This window comes from Netta rufina, assembly GCF_964035555.1.
Source record: "Netta rufina genome assembly, chromosome: 17".
Classification (NCBI taxonomy): domain Eukaryota; kingdom Metazoa; phylum Chordata; class Aves; order Anseriformes; family Anatidae; genus Netta; species Netta rufina.
The window spans coordinates 12,637,848-12,659,433 of NC_140141.1; the positions used below are offsets into that span (position 1 = coordinate 12,637,848).

Here is a 21,586-nt window from a genome sequence, read left to right on the forward strand (position 1 = left end):
GCAAAATCCCTTCTGCTGGGTAGGAAAAAAATGGTGAAGAAGGTCATGTGTATTTTGCATCTTCCCTCTTTTTCCCCTCCCTCCAGCCTCCAGTTAAAGCATGTTTGGGCTCGAGTCCCCAGAGCTACCCAGGTGCAGAGGATATTATGGATTCTCCATATTGCCAGCCCTAATTTTAGCTACATTCAGCATAGTTCATGCCAATACTCACCCACTTGCATTTGCACTTTTGGTAGCAGTCATTACACAGTGTGAGCTTCACACATGTGCCGCTTCTCCTGCAGCTCAGCTGGCAGCAGCGACGTGTGTTCCCCACAATAAGATAGTGGGGTTTGCGTGGGCAGGGGGCTGGTGGGAGGACACACGCACGTGAGCAGGTCCCTGCGGAGCGCTGCTGCTCTGCTGGGCTCGTTGCAGCCCGCTGGAGGGAATTGTAGAGGGGGAGAGGTCTGTAATTCCCTTCTGCTGCTCGCTGAAGTGGAGAAATGGCTCTGCGTTGCGTGTTATGTTCTCTCGTGCACTTTCACTGTGAGAGGGCTCCCAGTCCAATTTGTCAAGGCAGAAACTTGACGTGAGTCCAAATGCACTTGACAATAGTCTCTCTGCTGTCAAAACCTCTCCTTCTGTGATAAAAACAAAGCTCCTGAGTAATGCTCCTCCTTCCTTCCTATGGCTCTTAAGAAAAGAAAGACTCAGCATCCTGGAGTTGTTCTGGGGATTTTTTTTTTTATATTCAAAATGCTTGCACATTTCTCCCTTTAGAAATTTGACAGAGCAGTGTGTTCAAAACAAAGATAGCCACAGAGAAATGATTTGGATTTATGCTTTCTTTAATTGGACCACATAAGATTTTATTTACTGATAGTGTCCAAAGGGAGCTGCAGAATATTGCAGGAAGAGTGAATGTGTCCATTGTGGTAATACGCTTTTGATAAATGCATTATGGCATAGTTATGAAGTCAGGAAGAAGCCTTAATTACTGTTATGAAGCCATTAGAGTCTAAAACAGCAATCCGAGCTCTTGTTGCAATCGCGTTTTATATTTCTTCACTGAAGGCCTTAGCACAAAAAAGCGCTTGTTTTAAGAGGATAATGTCTTCATTTCATTTCCTTTGCCTCTTTTAAATGCTGCAGAAGTGACAGTGGGTACTTGCATATGAGAGCAGTGAGCTACAAGGGTTCACACAAAGAAATACAACTTTTTTCACCCAGCACATACTGCTCCTACTGGCAGGGAAGCCAAGGCCATACAAGCCATGGGCTGGTTTCTGCTAATATCCACACTCAACGTAGTGTAAGAAACTGCTGAACTTCTTTCTCCCATCTTAAAATGGGAGAAAGGGCAGGATTAGTCTCCAGGAGCCCTGTGTAAAGCTTCCTCTGGGGCTGGGAAAGGAGAAGGACTGCTCTCAAAAACTTTATTTTAATCAAAATGGCTGTGGAAGATCAGTCAGTGCTCTACACATGAGGCCAATGAAGCGTCCGGCCTGGTCACCTCAGCGCGGCGAGGAGCCTGCGCCGTCCCGCTGGGCTCCTCTGGTGGCAGCCCCAAAGCCAAGTGTTTGGAGCCCACTGTTCACAGACCAAAAAAGTGTGCAAAAAGTGTTTAGCTTTCACGTGTTGACTGGGTTTTAATTTCTTAATCTATCCAAAAGAAGACTGTTCAATGCTCGGTCACCTGTTTTCGATGCTTTGTAAATGTTTGACTCTCTGATAGTGCATTATTGATGGCAGATGTTAATTTAATAGAGTGAACTTTGTTACCTGTCAGGATATAAGCATCTTAATTTAAAAAGAGGGGGGAGAAAAAAAAAAAAAGAAACCTGACAAAAATGTAGCTGTAAATCAAAGGTCAACAGGCATAACAGCGTGAAGGTATTGTTTGCTCAGTTGTTAAATTGATACTGCGATGCTTTCTTAAATGTAATATTTCTTTAGTGACAGGAAGGTTAAGTACAAGTTGTACTGTTATGCGAAAGGAGTAATGAACCTTATTTATTAGTGTTTTTCTAAAACTGATTGCTCAAAATAATTGCAAGTGCAACGCGGTAGCGCTGACGCCTTTCCCTGTGGCTTTGGGAAGTGGCTGGTTTGAGCCCCTCGCACCATTCTGATTTCACACTGGCTCTGATCTGTCCTCATTTTGGGATCTGACCCTTGGCTGCCTGAGGAAGCAGTGGGGCCCCTTGTTCATAAGCTTCTGGTTAAGAAAAGAGCACCTGGAAGAGCCCTCTCCAGGAGCAGGTATGTCCTTGATGTACCAAACCATGGTATCAGGCCATGGGGGCGCTACATTGTGTTGTAGGGGGATGAGTCTTGGGCAGTGCTGTTTGTAAGGAGTATGGGATTCAGGCTCGGCAGTCGGAAAGATAATTTTAGAAATCTCAAGAATGTCTGCTCAATATGTTGGAACAGTTTCCTCCTTTTGCAAAAGTGTGTTTATCTTTGCTGTGGGACAAGGTCTGGCGCGGTGTGTGCAGCCTGTCCCCTCAGACTGTTTTCCTGCTTTGGTTCAGTTATCAGTAATAAGCCAAAACAACCCCCCCCCCCAAACGTTTAACTGTTCCAAGGCTGTCTGTTTTTTTTTCTCTGTTCAGCTTTCAGCATACTGAGCTGGGGAAGGTGATGATGATAAATATTACTGCCTTGTTTCCAAAAGCTGTTGGGTAAGATCTCTCACTGCAGCATCTGAAGCATTACTGGAAATATTCGGAACTGTTATAACAACATCTCTGGTGTAGTTTTTCTTTTCCAAAAGTCTTTCCCTTCCCCCTACTTCTGGTAGAAAACGCTAATTAGCAGAGAGATTCAGGTGAATCATGCAGCAAATAGTGAGCGTAGAGATGCTCCCCTTCCTTCCAGATAGCAGCATTAATTCTCAGTGTGCTGGCAGTGCTGCTGCATTTTTCATTATGTTTGTGCATTTCCAAATTGTAAATGTTTCCAGTTATGATGGTTTGTACCGATTGCTTGTTGGGACAGGCTTTGGTGTTCTGAAACTTGGGCTGATTTCTTGAAGCAGGGCATAAGGCATTAAAATTCTCAGAGCACTGCATCTCTTTACAGTGACAGCACTCCAGATGAAACCGAAGTACTACTGCTCGCGAGGAGATAAGCTAAGTACGGCTTCCTCTCCAGAGCACTCTGCTCCGAATAGCTCTGAGATTACAATTTTTATCTCTGCTTGGTTAATCCAGTACACAGTGTTTTGAGCTGATGTCTAACTTTCAGTCCGGTGTTGTTCCGCAGTTTTCTGGTTTAAAACCATCACCAGAAAGTGCCCAGAGTCACTGCAGTGGTATTGCTGGGTTTGCATTTCCTTGGGCAGGCTTGAGGACAGGGACATGTCTGATGGGGGCTGCCCAGCTTGCCCTGGCCACCATGGGTGGATTTTAACCCCCAGGGATGCTTCTCTTCTTGTGCTTGCCATGGTGCCTTTCCTGTGGGTTTTGTTGACCAGAGAATACCAAACAAGCCAGACTTGAAAGCTGAGACAGAGCAGTGGGGAAATGTTACCAGCCCTCCACTAATAAACCCTTGCCCTTTTTAAAATCCTTGAGAAAGCTGGAGACTGCTGCAGGTGGTTAGCATTCCCCAGGCACTGGCTCCTTTTCCTACCACCCAGTGCAGTGAGTGCTGCCATCCAGAGCTACGCACTTGCAGCCCTGTGTCCATCCCTCTCCCCCTGCCCTGTCCTGGTCTGCCGGGGCTGTGTCCGTCCCTGGTTTGGCTCCATCCCTTGCGAAGTTTCCTGGGTAGTGTTTCACCCCAGCTGCACGCGTGTGTTAGCAGATGCTGAAACCAGCCATTTGTCTTCAGGCATTTGGGGCAAACGCCAACAGAAAATGGCACAGAGGACGAAAAGTAAATTGGCCTTCTAAAATCCTTTCAGCTTTAAGTATTACAGATATAATTAGAAACAGAGGCAAGGATTATTATCCTATAAGTGCCTTTCTAGTCTGTTCTGCTTTTGTAACCTTTCTTTTTTCATCTGTCATTCTGTCTTGCTGCATTGTTTCTCCCTGCAGCCTGGCGTCTCCACCGTCGTGTCCCGTTGCTGCCTTAACGCGTAGTACCGAGTCTGTTTGCTTTTTCCTCTATTTACGTCACAGCTGTCGTCTTTTGGCTCTGCATTGGTGTTCCCGTGAAGCCACCATCATTCAAACAAATAGGGAGTTCTTATCACTGCAAGAGAATAGAAAAGATGCCCTCTGCAACTGCTTGTTCCTAGCTGCCTGGGCGGGGCATCTTCCCCCTTTGCTACTTGATAAATTAAGATTGCTCAAAACAAACAAAAAAAACCCACCATCAAATTCATGCAGTTGCCAACTAGCAGGTTCCCTTCTGCTCATGAGGAGCTGCCTCTCCCTACCTTGATGGGCTGGGGGGAACCAAAGCAGGGGAAAAACAAAAGAGCAGATGTGCAAAAGCCCTCGAGTGTGCTCATGTGGCAGAGCCCTTCCCTGCCTCTGCGCACCGTGATGCCCAGGGGTGCTGGGGAGCCTGGAGCCATCTGACGCAGCATCAGGGTGCTGCTCTCCGAGGATCTTTGTTCAAGATCCTGCTGCTTTTCTTCCCAAAAGGTATCACATCAGGCGGGACTGTCTGTGGGAGCTGTGCCCCATAGCGCCTTTATACCTGATTTTCTCCTAAGCAGCTTGTGTCGGTGTTCGGTGCACGCTGGGGATGTGCAGCAGCCCCAAACCCGGGCTCTGAAGCACGGTGGCTTGGGCACCCTAAAGGGAATGGCAACTGCTTTTAAAACAAACAAAACTCCTAAAATGTTCCCTCTCTTTATTTCTCGGATACAACTGCGATGTTCAGCCTTACCCAAAGGGAAATTGATGGTGTGTTTGGACTCCCTGTTGCTCTCCGTGTATGTGAGTGTGTTTATCTTGTTTAAGGAGTTGGTACATAATCAGTCTTAAAATTAACTGACTGCCTGTTGACTTGTCACCCTGTGAATGAAAACACATTGCTTGTAATTTGTTTGACATTATTCTGTCCTGTTGTCAGGCTTCTAATTACATTTAGAACATAACCCAGATGTCTGTCTGTCTCTTTCTGTCTCTTTTGTTGTTGTTATTATTATTATTTATCTCTTTTATTGTAAAACATGGGAGGAAATATTTCTTTCAAGTGATGGAAATCTATCTGTTCCCATCTTCTCAAGAGATTAGTTTGTGGTTGTGGGTTTATCTTTTAAAAGCCTGGCTCCTTGTGAAAGGTGTGAGTTTGGGCACCCAGAGCTGTTTTTAGTCCTGTGTGACTTTGGATCTGACTTTCTGTATGCTGTAGGGGTATTGAAGCGCATCTGCGTTAAAATGTTTCTCTAGATACTGCTGTCTAAAAATGATCGCGTTCCCCACCTTATTTATTTTTAAAGAAGAGATAAATTGCTTTTGCTTTTTAGAAGATTAAAATATTAATGTATTTAAATACAACAATGAAAGACAGGCGAGGCAGACGGGGTTGCCCTTTCAAAATGTGCACAAATGAGCAATCTCTTATTGACTCCACTGGATAAGCACGTAATGCTCCTTGCCAACATTGGCTTTTGATAATTAGCTACGGGAAAACTCAAGCTGCTCAATGGGAGGTTTTATTGCTCAGAAGCTATCCTATAACTCAGAAGCTGGTGGCTCTAGGAAAACTTAAGCACCAGAAGCACAGTTTTCCAATAGCACCCTGGGTCACCAATGTACTCGGGGCCTGCTTCCCAAAAGCATTAAGCCACTTAAACGTCAAGAGGCTGCTACTTTCTTATCGGGACTTGTGAACACTTTGCCTCTGATCCCACTTAGAGAAAGCCCCAAACAAGCTGCCTTCCCCATGTGGTGGAGGTTTTTTAGCTGATGCGCATGTGTGGAAACTGTTCTTAGGTATAAGAGACTTGACTCTTGGTCCCTGACAAGTACTGTTTGTTGTTTTTTTTTTTTTTTTTTTTTTTTTTTTTTGGAATTGTTGATAACCAGCTTATTATTTCCTGCTTGTGAAAGATTACTATTATATTTAAATGCTGTTACCTTTAGAGAAAATAGTCTGATCTGGCTGGCTCCAGCAGGGGACAGATTTTTTTCTGTTCTGCAAAACTATTCTCAAACAGAGTTCGTGGTAGGGGAGAAGGAAAAGCATGGGAAGGGCTCAGTGGGTTGCCTTAGGAAAAGAAAAACTCCAATGTAAGAATAAAAGCAATAAAGCGTGCGTTCAGTACAAGTTATATTTGTGAGGCTGGGTATAGAGACTGCCAATTACTATGCGGGCCCTGCCATTAAATGCAAATACATCCCTCGTTTTCCCTCTGCATCCTGACCGACAGGATTTTAATCAGGGTGCCTAGCTTGAAGCAAGCTGCCTTTTTGTGTTGCCTCTGATCTGCAGTGGTGCTTTCTGACTTGCAGCTGTTGTTTGGGGCTTGGACATGGGTTAGACCTGCAGTGATGGGCTCCTGGATGTGTGACGGATGGTCTTGTTCCGAATCCAGAGCACAGCTGTGAGGGAAACCTCTGCTAGGGACAGAAGCTAAGCCCTGGGTTTTTGGAGTGGAAGAGGCGCCTCCCTGGAGGGACAGAACTGATGGCAGCGCCTGGGCTGTCTGAAACGCTGCTGGGGTTTGTGCCGAGCGGCTCGTGGTGGAGATCAGAGCTGGGAGAGGGGCCGGAGGGAAGGATGTTGTCACTTGGAGTTCCTCTCTAATCCCTTCCTGCCTCTGCTGGCAGCTAAAGGGGGAGGAAGGGCATTTGTGTCTCTGGGCAGCCTGGCCCGAGCCCGGCTGCCTGCTCAGTCAAGGGTCTGTCGGCCCCAGCTGCCTCTGAAGATCTCGGCCTTTATAGGAGCTGACAAACAAACATTAATTGATGACTCACTAGCCCAATAATGTCAGAAATGCTAGTTTTATTTTGCTGTTCCTGCATGTTCTTCAACCTGTAACTGCTTTATGTGGGTTTTAGCCTGGAGAGAGGTTACTGCGCCCATGTAGAGCAGAGGATGAAAATGGTGAGTGCGCTCCTGGAACAGAAGTGCCTGCAATGCGGTGCGGTGCTCCAGGTGGATCGGTTCCCTTTGTGCAGCAGAAGGGAGTGGGGGATTGCTGAAACCTTGCTGTGAGAAGCTGCTTTCAGTCTGAGCAGCTGGCGGAGCAGGGTTTCTCCGAAGGTGGAGGTGTGCTGGGCTTCACTTGCTTTTTCTCCTGAAGCAGCACAAACCCTGCCTGTGCTCCCTACCTACGTTTGTAGTCACAACTTCAGGAAAGCTGTCAGCACGTGTGGTTACAGGTTTGGGACTTGAAGTGACAAAATTGGTTCTTGGACTGCGAGGGGGAGAAGTTCTTGAAATGGCAGCAGAGCACGAATGTGATATGGCAGCTACAGGGGGAAAATCTTAACAGAAGCAAAAAGGTTAGTTTACAATTGAGCTAATAAGGTAAGGAATTCAGAAGATACAATAGCAAAATAGAGTCGTCTTTGTATTTATTATTTACTGTGTTCCCTGAAGAGAAGTCCCCTTGGCTCGTTAAGCCCCGAGCAGAGGCTGTGTCCAGCCCCAGCTGCAGGCTGGGGAACACGGCGAGGAAGCGTTGAACCCTTGGCACCACTGTTTGAGCACCCTGCATCGTGCATCCTCCTCTGTGTTTACTTTGTTCTGGGCAATCTGTCTCCTGTGACAATACATTAAATATCTAAACTCTCTAGATCATGCGTGGTTTTATTTGTTTTTGTTTGGTTTCTTGACTCTCCTCCTGTTATCCCCGGTAAGCTCGGCTATTGCTCATGTCGCATATGTGGCGTTCAGCCTCTCCTACCCTCTTCCTCTCCTGCTGTGACAAGAGGAGCTGTTTGATCACTTTCGTTAAGAATCTTACCTTTGCAACTGCAGCCTTCTGGAGGAAAAAAAAAAAATACACCAAAGCCAAAGAAATCCCCTAAACCGTAAAAAACCCAAGCCGACGAGGCTTTGAAGAAATGTCGATTCCATTTAAATACATAACACACACGCTCGGGCTTTCTCTCGGTACCTGCTATCTAATTTCCCTTCTCTCAATAGCCCTGAATAAGGCAGGGATCTTTTCTCTGTTTGAGCCTCGCTGTTTATGAATAGAGCAAGTCTTATCTGGAGCCCTGCGAATGCTTACAAGTGCGAGGCGCGCTCAGATGAACAATGTGCATAAATAGCAAGTAGTTGAAGGACCGGGTCCTCGGAATAACAATTGCCAAGAGCTGACCCTGTTGAATACTTGATGCAGCAAAGGGATTCGTGCTTGCCAGCTCTTAGGTTGCTGGTTAGGCTAGGGTAAGGGGTAACCTGCAGGTTATGGGATTTGTCCCGCAGAACGGGGTTCAGCCAGGGCTGAACTCGAGGTGATCTCCTTCTCCTGAGTCCTGCTGCTCTTTCCAGGCTTTCAGTAGGGTAAAGAAATGGTGCTGAGGGCACCTGCAATAGGGCGGTGATTTATTTTCCTCTGTAATCAGTGTTGCTGACGGAGTTATCCTCCTGCTGCCCTGCTTTCTCCTTTACATCAGGCTGATTTTCCAGGAGTAATCCTGGGTGCAGTCACCTACAACAGGCTCGTAGGACTGGCTCCCAGCTTTGACACGATCCTCTCTAATGCTCTTCCTCCTCTTACTGCAGCCCTCCTGTAAATGTTTGCTGTACCAGATGTCAGCATCACACTTGACATTCCTCTGTATCCCTGAGCTGTAAGGGAGAAGGCAGGAGAGCTCGTTAACCTGTGCAGGGCTCCTCTGAAACAGGAGAGCTGCCTCCCCAACCTTGGGATGCAGGAGCTGTGCCTCCATGACAAGAGCATCTCTTCTAAGCACTTCCCAATCCTTCAGGGAAAAGGTTGCAGCAGTACAAAGTTGTTGCTTATTTAATTGCTGTTACCGCACTTTGTGTTTAGGGCAGCATTTTAAGTGTCATTGGCACATGGAGTTTGGCAAACTCATTACTTCTGTCCTGCTTGTAACAATTCCTGGGTCTTCCTGGCCCTACCTGTGGAAAATAACCAATTTGTACCATCTTGGAAGGAGGGAGAGGAGACTCTAAGGAGAGCCTGCTGAGGCCAGGCTGTTTCAGAGTTGGTGGTGCTGATGCTGAAGCTCTCATTTTCTGCTGGGTGCCTGGGACTTTTGTTAGCCTAAAAGATCTGATGCACTGCTTTCAGTGCAGAAAAGTGCCCTTAGCTGCGTTTCCAGGAGGCAGCTAACACGCACACGCGTTATCTCTGTAACATTTCAGCGATGATAAGGCATCTGTAGCTCTTTCCGTGACACAGGTTAGTAAATCCAGCAGCAGCCCTTTGCCTCGATCGTGCCTGCCTCGCAGTTGTGTGGCGCTGCTTTTTGGCTCCGCTGCAGAAAGCGGTGGGTAGTGGGCACAGTAGGATGTGGTGATGTAGAAATTGAACACGACTTCTTGCACTGCTGACTTGTTGGACTCCAGCTCCTCAGCTTCAGTCTTCCTTGGTCATCCCTGCGCTCGCCACCTGCTTCTCGTCGAGGACGCAGGCCAAAACGTGTCGCTTCTTTGTTTTGATGGAAGCCTTTTGTGATGGAAGCCTTTTGTTCTCCACATTCACACCCCTTGCACACTGTGTAGGTAACTTCCACCCTGTCCCTGGGGAGGAGAGACATGCTGCCGACGTGCACGGAGCCAGAGGGCTGCCAAGGAGATTGAAGCCTGGTTGGGAACAGCAGCAAGTCGACTTGGACACAGGAACTGTGTCGATCACACCACAGTTAAGATAAATATCTCTGCAGGGTATCTCAGGTACTGCCATAACCAGTACAGCTTTGTTGTTAATGCTGACCTTTTCCCTGCCCGATGGACCATCCGTCTGCAGCACCCCCTGGAAAGGTACAAGAGAAGTGTATCCTGACACCTGTTGTCAAAACTGGCCCCTTTTCCCTCTGCTCTAGGCTGTCTTTTGTGATGTTTTCCAAATGGCAACCCTAAGTATGCAAAGATGCGTGTGTTTCTGTGAGCACAGCTGCTGCTCTTGACCCATCTGCCAGAAATTCTGCTCTTCAGACACAGCTTGCTTCCTCCTGATGTCTGTCTCCCTCTTCCATTGGAAACAAACATTTTAACACAGCTTTGCTTAATGCAAAAGAACAACCAAGTCTCCTTTTAAGGGCATGTTTCAGAGCACGGGTGTGTCCGAGGATGGGCTGAATCCCCTGTCAAATGGGTGTTTTAGTTTGGACAACTGGACAAAGTATCTGTCGCTGTGGGAAATCTCTTCTACTGCATAGAAATTCCTTGAGCAAGCATGTCTGGGTGATGCCTAACCCAGTTAGTGTAGGATGAAGCTTCTTCCATTCTCTGTCCTTCCTGCTCCAACAAAACCCAGGTCCCTGCTTGAGCTTTAATGGGAGATGAGCGTTGCACCTTTCTCAGCAGCACAGCTGGTGCTGGTAAAGGTGAAAGACCAGCAACTCATTCCACTACTTAAAAGAAATGGGGTGTGTGGGAGAAAAAACACATGCACACAACCCACAGACCACGAACTCGGGTGCAGGCTGCTTTTCCAACACCTGCCTCTCACCTCTGCTCAACGGGGCACATAACTGAATTAGGGAGGGCCTGGATCACGCAGTCAGGCGTCTTCCCACATCACAGCCTTCTTGCTGCCAAGGACGTGCTTGTGAGACGTCCTCTAATTCAGTTAGAAGTGCTCTTCCAGGAACTGTTATCATTAGGGAGGTTGAGATTCTGGAAAATGAATGGATGCAGCCGTACAGGATAGTTTAGCCCTTCCCTGAGTGCTAAAATCATCTCTGGAGCGAGCAGTGTCCTCGTCCTGGTCCGGCTGCTGCTCTGGTGGCTGGGGACAGCAAGCTGTGCGGCTTCCCCTTCCTCTTCCTCTTCTTCTTCCCCTTTCCTTGGCCAGAAGCTGGAGCAGAGAGAGCTGCCTCCGTCCTGCTGCACCTCTCTCCTCTTCGCCGTGCTGCTGAGCTGACTGCAGCTGCTCCACCGAGTCAGCCAGGCACCGTGGGGGCTTTTCAGCCCAGCGGTTCCACCTCTGATGCATGTAGGTCCTGCCGGACAGATGAAGATTGCTTTGGCTGAGTGTTGCTGTGCCTGGATTTTAACAAAGTGAGCGCCTGATCGTGGCTTACGGGGCCGTGCCTTGATGGGGAACAGGGAGAGACACGGGAGGAAAATCAGCAGCCCCCGTCGGGCTCTCTCACTTAGCACCTCTTTGCTCTGCTGCGAGCTTTGTCTTGTGGGCTGTGGGCTGTACAGTCTGCTTAGCCAGCTCTGCCATTCAGTGTGTGCTTTTTTATTTTTTAAATAGAGGAGCGAGTGTGAAAGAGGAGCAACAACAGCTTCCTAAGCTCGAGGAGCAGCGCAGGAGGCGAGCAGCAGCTCCGGGGCAGCGGCCGTCGTGCCCGTGGAAGAGCTTCCTCAGCGCCCGCTGCCTGCGGGATGAAGCTGCATCTGCTGCTGCTGCTGTGCCCAGAAAATCTCTGGGCCTCTTTATTGTAATCGTGTTTGTGCATTCAGACCAATTTTGATGGTTATGAAGGTTCAAAAAATCCCAGAGATCTTAATAAGCTAATTTGGTAACTGTTTGTGGCTTTTGTTGTTCCTCTTTGTTGTGAGGACAGAACTGGTTCGTACTGATGAGTGCTGCATGAAAATTATATTATTAGTAATTACTGGTAATTTCTTGTCTGGAAGCTTCAGGTTTGTGGGAGCACTTAAATCCATTTGCTTCTCTATTCCCTCTGGCTTTGCTGTAATGTCTCTCGGCACCGTGTACCTCAAGACACTTCAGCAGTTCCCTTTTCTCCATGGCAACTTAACCGTGGCGGCTCCTGTATCGCAGAGAGCCGCTTTTCCCTTTTTGTGCCTGAACGTGGCTGTTCTGCCCGGTGTCTGTCCCCAAACCGGGCAGGCTCCTGGGGCTGAGGGAGCAGTGCCAGCCCCTGCCTGGGGTGATGCCTTGGGGGGAGCACAGAGGGACCAGGGCAGGATCTCCCACAGCATCCCGTTTTCTCCTCCTCCCCTCAAAAAATTGTCATTTTTATTATTTATTTATTTTTTTTTAAAGCACGGTGTGGTAATGTAATGGGTTCTGTCAGCTGGCAAAGCTAAGGATTAGTCACAGCGGCTTGTTTGCTTTCCTTCTAGAGAAGCTGGCATAAAGGTAAAAAGGAAAAAAGCGTGCCGCTACGCAACAATCCCTGGAAAAAGCCAACCCGAAAAAGCCAACTTTTCAGTCACTCTGCACGTGAACATCACCTGGCTATTTTGTCTCAAACTCCTATTCTAGGTTTAAAGTAGGGGTACTTCTGATTTTTTGAACTGGGTGTGGGAGGTAGCCTCACCTGGCACAGCAAAGTAAATGGAAATAAACGGAATTATTGCTTGTTAGCTTTGAGTTAGGTTTTTCCCTATATCAAATAGTGAGTCCTTTCATCAAGGAACATCTTCAAGACGAGAACCACCTTTACCATAAAACGGGGACCATCCATTCAGACTGCGACTAACAGGTGGCCTCCCCACAACCCACGCCTTTGGGCTTGGTTTGGTTCCTGGCATCCCAATTCCTCCTGACTGTGCCTCCATCTCCTTCCCTTCCATCTGCCCGAGCCTGGCTCAGGTTAGCCTCAGCCTGGAGGAGCTGGGCCAAGAGAAGCATGGCCAGAGGTGAGAGGAGCGGCTGGGACGAGGGCAGATGAAGAGGGGTGGCCACAGCCCCACAGCAGCTCTGATGAGCTGGGCTGCAACCCCCTGAGAGCACCCAACGAGTGTTTCCTGGTGAGGCAGCTCCTGCGGCTGCTTCGGGCCTGTGTGAAACCAGCAGCCAGAAAAAGCAGCGGCTTTTTTTTGCCCCTTTTTTTGGGGTTTTGGGATTTTTTTGGCATTTCATGCAGTCCTGAATAGAGTTGGACTAAGTTCATCTACATTTCAGACCCATTTGTTTTTCTTTAAGGTGAAATTCTCCTAACTAGATATTCCCAATAAATAATTTTTGGGTTTCTTCTTGGTGTGAGATAACGAAGGGGAGGCTTTGTGGTGTAAGCCTTGTCCAGGTAATAAGGTGGCAGCAACTTGGGTAACAGTGTGAGCATCCCTCAATGCCTTTTGGTTGGGAAGACAGCTGAAGCTGAAGGGTAAACGACTCGTTCCTCAGCAGCAGGCTCGTGGTCCAGGTCGGGTTTATATTTGTAGCTTTGAGTTTTGTTTTTATTGGCCGAAGAAACGCTTACGCTCTTCTCGTGCTCTGTGAACTCAGCTGCCGTGCCCGTCAGTGCTGGGAGAGGGAGGAATGTGCGTTCGTCTGCCTGCTTTCGGAGGCTCAGACCCCGCGGTGTGTAAAACCTTTAAGTGCCAACACATCGGCAGAGGGACGCGAAGCTTTCTTCTGGTCCCGAGAAGCGATGGGCGATTCGCTCTGGTTTGGAAAGTAACGACTTTTGGCTGGTTGCTCCCTGTAAACACCGCGTATTATTTATTTCCTTCTGAATTGATTTCCCCCCGCTGCCCCCCCGCCTTTGCAAGCGATATTTAACAGCACATGGAAAATGTGACTGACCCCTAAAGGTCAGCTCGGAGTTTACCATTCTGCTTTTATTATCCAGCTCGTCGGAGAACACAACATATTTGCTCTGTCTCCTGCCCAGATTTGCTTTTTTGCGTATACCTCTTTTTTTTTTTTTTCCACGTGCGAATTTTAAATGGGATTTCTGTAAAATATGGTGGCAGTGAAGCTGTTCGCAGAATGTAATTTACTGTATTTTATAGCTTCTGCTGATCTTTTTTTAGTTTCTTGCTAATGATGATGATATTGATTGGAGCAGGGAATTTTTATGCAGCTGAAAGGCAAGGTTGGGCCATTACACAGAGCTTTTTTTAAAGACTCTCATACAATAATAAACATATGCAGGCAGCAGTTACTAGAACTCATTATTAAATAGCTGTAAAACCTCTAACAAGATAAACCATTTAATGTATTGACTTGTTTAGTGTCCTTAGCTCTGCTTTTGATGAAGTGGCAGCTCGAGTATATCTTTAGAAACTAATTCCAGAGAAAAACGCATCCGTCGGGCTGAAGTATTTTTCAAGACCCGAAAAGCAGTCCCATTTTTTTCCTAGGCAGAATGTCATGTGCTGTTTATGAAGGATGCTAGCAGGGAAGCTTTGGCTTGCCAAAGGGAAGAACGGGGGCAATCGGCTCACAGCAGCACAGCCCCGATAGGAGAGCGAGGTGCACACGTCGCACGCGTGCTCGTGCAGCTCCTCGTTCGATGCCTGGCATGATTTGTAGGCTCGTACCAGCTGAGCAGAGAGAACGGCGAAGCCTCGGTGGGGTGCAGGTCGCACATGATCTGAGACGTGTGTGCCTGGAGCCAGCGATGTTAATTTGAGGTGCGCTGTGTGAGCGGAGCAGCTCTGCGAGCGCTGCCGGCAGCTTCTCCTTGTACCACGGTAAGCGACTCGGCTTTTTATTGCACGCTGAGGGTGTTTGTCACAGGGGTTTCTGTACCGTCCCGCCGACAGCGACGCGAGAACCTTGTTGTGCTTTGAGCTAACGAGCCTGAACCAAACATCCCTGACCTTTTGAGAAATGCTTGCCTGCAGATTTGCTTTCGAACCTCGTGGAGTTCGGCGTGGCTTTTCCTTCTGGCTCCTGTGGAAAGGTGCCGGGGTGTGCAGTCGGTTGAGCTGAGCACCAGGCAAGCTGGGGATGTTTTTCCTCTGCCTGGAAAGGGTTGGAGATGCAGCAGGCATCTCACCGAGTGATTCAGTTTGGAACAAACAGCCTCCTTCCGTGCATGTTTGCGTCGCTCCCAGTAGAGCCGGCTCGCTTCTGCCAAGCACTGGAATGTGACTGGTTTCCAGAACAAGAGCAGAGCATCCTGAATTATTTAAAAGCCATTGCTTTCTTGACAGATTTTTTTTTCCTTGATGTCACATAACACTTCTCTGGAGTAGGCATGTGTGTAATGGAACATACTTAAGCTATTTGTTTTTTGCTGGGAGTGGCTTATTAGTTTGCAGCTGAAAATGTGTGCACCTGGTAGTAATGTTATTTTTTAATTTTATTTCATTCCTGCTCTCAGCAGGGAGGTTGTTTGACCAAAAGAATCAATTGCTTCCATTACACTTTCCCCAGTATCTATTTGCTTAATCAATCCCACGTATATTCTGGAAGACTTTACCCAATCTGGAAAAAAGTTAAGGAAGTTCCTTTACGTTTGGTGACACATTAACAGCAAAAATCCCCTTGCAGATCACTAACTGATGCTAACTGTTACCTCCGAGTGCCCGCTCTGCTGGAGAATCAGGGAGGACCTCGCACACGTGTGTTTCTCCCTCCAGAATTAACTTACTTCACCAAGTGTTTTTCTCTTGTCAGCTTTTTGAGGCTTTTCTCTTTCCCACTGTGGTTTCTATGGAAATGTCATGGGTTTGGGTGGTGTGTAGTAACCCTCCTGACTGCAGCACAGTCACTCTCTGAATTGCTTAGCTTGTGCTAAATTTGTGCCTGAATCATGCTTCGGGAAAGGGCCAGAGGGTGCTTGACATTAATGTTTGGGGTGCCTAAGGTCACCGTAACTAGAGGTGCCACTTACAGGCTGCAGTCCAGACCAGACGCCTCCTCCATCCCGCCGAGTTGAGAAGAGTAAGCAAAAAGCAGCTTGGGGCTGGTTGCTGTGCTCCGCAGCCCCTGATGCTGCTGCCTGCTCAGAGCAGCCCCAGGGAGGGCATTGCTGCTCTGGGAGTGGAAGAGGACAGGGACCCGTGTGGGTGACCCCGAGCAGTGCGTTTCTGTCGAGGGAAAGGTTTGTCTCTGCCACCTTTTGCAGAACTGCTACGTGCCAGAACATCTGAGGGAGCTGAGGGAGAGTTCTTAACTCTCTGCACAAAGCTAAATGCATTTAAAAATAAAAACTGATGGCATTTCTTTCCGATACCCCTAGTTTGAGCCCTAGCAGTCCCTTTTACAGCATTTCTCAACACCGAGAGCAGGGCAGCGGAGATATTTGAGCTCTGCCTGCAGGAACAGGGGTGTGTTACAGGGGAAAAACGAAGCACCTTGTGTTCCAGCAGAGCAGCAACTTCCTGTTCACAAAAAAAAAAAAAATAATGCACGTGGTATCCTCTAGCTGATGGTCCCGTGTCGAGCAAGGCGTTTCGCCACCTCCCAGCTGAAGAGCCACAAGTGCCCTGCTCGCTGCTGCTGTAGCTGCGTGCGCCCGTCCTCCGTGCCCCTCGGGGAGCTGCTTCCAAGGAGTGGGGGGTGGCCGAGCACCCAGGTGCCTCCAGCTGCTGGGACTGAGCTCCGAAGGTACGCGTATGCATTTGGTTAATTAACCCCTTTCACTTTGAGTAAGACTGTAAGCGGTAATTAGCGTTGGTCCGTGGGTGCCTCACAGCCTGAATAAGCAGCCCAGGTGGGATTTCGGAGACGTGCCTCTGGTGCCGCTGCTGTGCTGTGCAGCTCGCTCTGTTCCTTTGCGTTGGACCTTCAAAACCTCCTCGTGCTCAGTGGCTTTCTCCCTGTGGGTGTCCTCAGGCTGGCAGCACTTCTGAAGCACGATGTGTTGGGCCACTGGGGAGGGAAGGTGCTGTACAGACGCAGCAAATCGTCCCTTCTGCCCTTGCAACCTCCCTTTGTGCAGCACCAAAGCACGTTGCGTTGGGTGAGGAGTGGAAGGTTTTCTCCCGGGGGGTTTCTGTAGCCACTCACAGGAACGCTCTTTGAAGGCATCGCAGGAGGTGTGGATAAAACGAGAGGTTTTAATGCGTGCTTTTACCGCGTCCTTCTAGCAAAGCGTTTTCTCCAGTAGATGTGACAGGCTGACCCGGGCTTCCAGCAGGGCTGAAGGAATTTGTCTCTGAGTCCCAGAGGAGCTCAGCACTGGGACGTGTTCGGGAGGCTGACGCTGCTTGGCTGTTTGGAAAATCTCCGAGGTGATTGCCAGGGGGAGGAATCTGAGAAAATTGTTTCCTTCTCCTTTAGATACGGTCAGTTTATAACTGTTTGGCTGATCTGATTATCACAGTTTACTTGGGATGATAGATAGCATCAGCTGTGGTCTGGTTTTGGGGCCCTTTTGTGCTGCAGGAGCGCATGACCTTATTTTGAAAGCATAAAAATTCTTGCAGGAACAAACACCTTAAAGAGGAAAATGGAGATTCCTCTGCTTTTCCCCGTGTCAGGCCTTGGAAATCCAGTCATTATCCTGCAACACAGCGCGGTTAGAACCCCAGCTTGTCAACATGAAACTGGAAAATATTTTCAGCTCAAAATAAACTCTGCAAGAATAGTTTCCATGTTATCCCCTCTTCAGAGGAGAGCTACTGGACTTTAGTCCTAAATAAAGATTCTGGCCAACTTTGGCGCTTTGAGAAGCGGAGGTGGTTGTCCTAAACTTGACTGCTGCCTTCACCAGCCTGCTCGTATGGGGTGCTCAAACCTTTGACCATTGTCACTGAACCCAAGAGGGTCTGTGCTGGTGGTCAGGTAGCACTTGCCTGGGTGGGAGCACGCAGATTTGGGGACAGCCCTGGGGCTGGGGGTGGGTTTTGGCCTTTGCTATGCCCAGGGAGCAACGCACGTGAAAGAAAGGCTGAAGGAACATCCCACCTCCTTGTCTCTTTGCACACTCTTGCTTCTTGCCTTTCTCTGCCCTGTGACAACACAAGGCGATGGAGCAAATTTTGCATCGACTTCTCAGTGTTGCTGGTGCCTTCTGTCCTTTTAAGTGGGCGGTTTGGGTTGTGTAAAATCTGCGAGGGAAAGATTCCCAAAAGGTGCATGTCGAGCCATTGGTTGGCGAGTCGTTTTCAAAGCTTGCCCGTGTGCTTTCCCGTGCGCTTTCTACCTTCTTAGTCCTGCTGGAAAAAAAATACATTAACCTGTGCTCGAGAAGGCAGCGATTTGTTTGATTTTGGTCCAGTCAGACCCATTTATCTGGTAAGTTGGAGATGCTTCCAGTGGTTTATTCAGCAGTAAATCGCCCTCGGAGCGGCTGTCTGAGCAGTGTTTGCTCCTGCTCTCTGCTGCCAGGGCTGTCTGGACTGTGCCGCTGAATTTGCAGAAGGTGACGGGCAGTCCCCTGAGATTGTTCTCTTCTAGCTTCAGTGCTCAATGGGGATTGACTGCGTTACTCATTTGTGAGGCCTATTTTCAAGTAGTAATTCTGGTTAGGTTGGAACTTGGAAGTTTTCTCTCACGCTAGCTAATTATGGCTATTATGCTCTATTGTTGTTATTGTCACTCAAAGCATTTTTGAAAATTAAGGGTGAAAAGTGACTGCATAACAAAAAAAAAAAACAACACTCAACGAGGCTCCCTGAGCCTATTGTGAGTCACCCGTGCTGATTTCAGTGACAAAAATAAGTTTTCTTTTGCAGCCATAGACTCCTGCGAGCGCTGCCAACCCTCGGCACAGGAGCACGGGCCCGAGTTTGCTCTGGCTTGTGCTTCGGGCTGTCACCAGCACGCCTCCAGCCCGGGCTAAGATGTTAAGCTTTTTACAAGCTTTTGGAGGTTTTTGATCTTTATCAGTTTATTAAAAACTCTGAGGCTGTCTGGTGCTGTCCTGAGGAAGGAGGGGTAGCTGCTTTTTGGCAAAAGCTCATGCTTTAGTGGGAGAGCAGAGGATAAGCTCCTGGGTTCTAGCTGATGCTGTCTTAATGTTTTTCTGCTTTCTTCTCTGATTTTTTCTCTGTGTAATTACACTGAAGTTGTGGTGAATGACTGGAAGACACCAGTCGGGCAGATGGCCTGTATGGTCTCCAGCACTTATCTTCAGGGGAAGAGCAGCGAGGGGAGTGGTTAGGGCCTCGTGCTTCGTGCTTCTTGAGAAGGCGTGGGGTCAGCAATTTCAAACTACCCTTTTCTGCTCCTTCCTGCCACTTTTTTTTTCTCCTTGCTTTGGTTTTGCAAGGAGTTGCCTCCCACAGAGGTCAGAGACGTGGGCCAGCTTCTCAGCCACAAGGTGCCACGGCTGCACAGACCCTGCTGGAGCTGTGGGCGAGCTGAAAACCTGCCCTCAGCTCCAAGGTTCTTCAGTTCACAGATAACGACGCAGTGATCCCCCTCTCCTTCCAGCTGTCGTGCTGTCCCTCAGATAGCTTTCCTGCTCCTGGTAGGAGATGAAGCTTTGTCAGGTTACGCTGAGGTGTAGGCCTGCCTCCAGCAGGCAGGGGTTTGGGAAAAGCTTCCTCAGTGGGCAGGAAGGGTACAAGTGACTGCTTGGGAGAGTTCTTGTGCTGCTCTCAGACACCCTGCCTGATGAGATGGATCATGGAGCTGGTGTACATTGGTGATTTTTCTCTCTCTTTTTTTCCCCTGATCTCCCTCCAGCATTTCTTGGTGGCTTGGTGCCCTGCCCCTGTACCTGGGAGCGTGTTGCGAAGGTCCCTGTTGGGTGCAGCTGAATTCCGGAATATGAAAACAAATATTCGCTGTGCTGAAGAGAGGTGGAGGAGGACAAACATGTTAGTAAATCACACAGATGAAGCCATAAGTCAGTCTGAGATGAGCTTGGCTTGTCTCAATTGCATGACATAAAACTAGAAGCATCTATTGCACACCCAAGCAACTGAGATGATCTTTTAGAAATGGTGTGGATTTAGGGAAAAAAATAAATTGTTAGCAGGGTGTCACTAAAAGTATGGATTGTTAGTGCTGCCGTTGCTTATGCTTTGCTGTTCTTTCTTGTAATTAGCAGGACTGGTATTTTTAGGATAGCTTTGCAGCTTGTCTATTTTCTGCCAAGTTGGCTAAAAATGTTGGTCTCACGTAACACGAGAAATACTCTCTTGGAAACCAATGCTGTATATATCCTGAACTTCCCCTTCTGCTGATGTCTGGATCCGTTCCTTCGAATTACAACAGCAGGAGCTGGGGGAAAGGTGTCCCTTGTATTGAAGCCTGTGCATATGGCTGTTACAGCCTTAAACACAGCTGAATAGTTTTTGCAGATAAAGCCGATAGACTGGAATGTTTTTGTTTGCTTTAGCGTTTGGGTGGTATTAGCCTTAGTTGTAACCTCTTTCAGTTTCTGTTATCTTTTATAGGGGCTTCCTGGAGCTCTGATCCTGCGGTGAAATCCATGCAGACGGATTCTTTCTGTGCTGAGGTCTTAGGTCTCAATAACGTGCCCAGACACCGTGCACGGCTGTGCGGCTGTACTCTTCCTCAACAGAGCCCAGTCCTCCCTGCTGGTGTCAGTGTGGGTTTTTTTTTCTTGTTGTTATTTATTTTAGGGTTGCCCTGGCAGGAGCTTTTATCTTCTAATGCATTGCCTGCCTGTGCTCATGGTATGTCTAGGTACACATTTCTCTAAGGGTGCTGGTGCTGTACCTCAGGGCTGTGGCTGCTGTCCTGCCTGAGCTCTGACTGCTAGGAGTGATCCTGCTGCCAGCCCACCCTGCTGCGAGGTTTGTGGAACTCTGGTGGTGGTTAAAACAACCACCCAAAACAACACGTCAGCCTCTATGATAGGTGAAGACCAATCATAATCCAAAAATGCAAGGTAATGGCAACTGAAACTTCTGGTAAAAGCGGAAATTGCTGTTATGTCTCCTTTTCAGCTATACCCTGCAGTTCCGGATGGTCTGTACAGTGTTACGGGGCTGTTCTTTGGGTGGAAAAGGTGTTAGGAAAAGGCAGCCATAGTCTCCTCTGTCGGGTGAGCTCCAGAGTATGGACATGCCTTTGCCTTGTGCGTTGTGTAAGAGGACCCAGAGGTTTCCTACCTGGCTCTTGCTCCAACTGCTTGTATGTGATATTGCAGTTGGAGTTGCTGGGAACGTGGCATCCCAAATGCCATCCAGAACTTGTGAAAAACAAACGGAGTGTTTGTGTTGCTGGTTTCTGGACTTTGCTGTCATTCAGGGTTTTAGCTTACTGGTATCAGCAAAATAAAAGCAAATCTGTGGGAAAGCAGAAATTGAACTTTTAGGCTAATGAGGCTGCATTGTGTTTGACAAATGGGTAGCTAATCTGCTGGAGAAAGGGGAGGGTTGACTTTTAATGAGAAGTTATTAGATGCTGAATAGCTGTTAAATTGCAGTATTAGTAAAATGGACAATCGTCTCTAGCTTGTCTCCCTATTCTATTAATTGAGAACCCCTTTCATCCATTCTTATAAAAAATTAATTACCATTGTGGAAAACACTTCTTGGACTCTAGCAACTTGATTCAGATTAAATTGGGGTTATGTCATGACTGCTTCCTTTATGGACTTTAGCTGCAATTTATGGACTCTGTTGATAATACCAACTTCATATATGAGAGCTTAAGACTTCTAAGAACAAGACTAATGAGCTGACATTTTTGTCATAGCGTTTGGAATTGCCAGCAAATAGAAATGAGATGAGAAAACAGTCTGGTGCCTGGAGTGAGAGCACGCCTTTGGTTTTCAGAACAGCTACTTACCTCTGGTCAGGCCGTGAGACAGCACTTGCAGTGTGTTTTGGTCTAAACTGCCCAAACTTCACTGTCCTCGGACACTTGTGTTACCTGTAACATGTAAATAACTTTTATTGCTCAGGATAATCATCCTCTCTTCTCTTTCCCCTTTTCTTTGTGCCATGTTGTGACCAAAGCTGACAT

General features: G+C 47.9%; 1 protein-coding gene across 5 annotated transcripts in view; it reads left to right on the top strand.

The window, feature by feature from the left end:
- The window catches only part of PITPNM2 (phosphatidylinositol transfer protein membrane associated 2), a 132,416-nt gene that overhangs the window by 30,610 nt on the left and 80,220 nt on the right, over positions 1–21,586 (top strand). The window contains exon 1 of one of the 5 annotated variants that reach the window (XM_084297519.1): positions 16,184–16,303. The exons of the other annotated variants lie outside the window; for them this stretch is intronic. The gene's annotated coding sequence lies outside the window, so the exon portion shown is untranslated. Of the gene's footprint in view, positions 1–16,183; positions 16,304–21,586 lie in introns of those variants that run through there. 5 annotated transcript variants of the gene reach the window in all.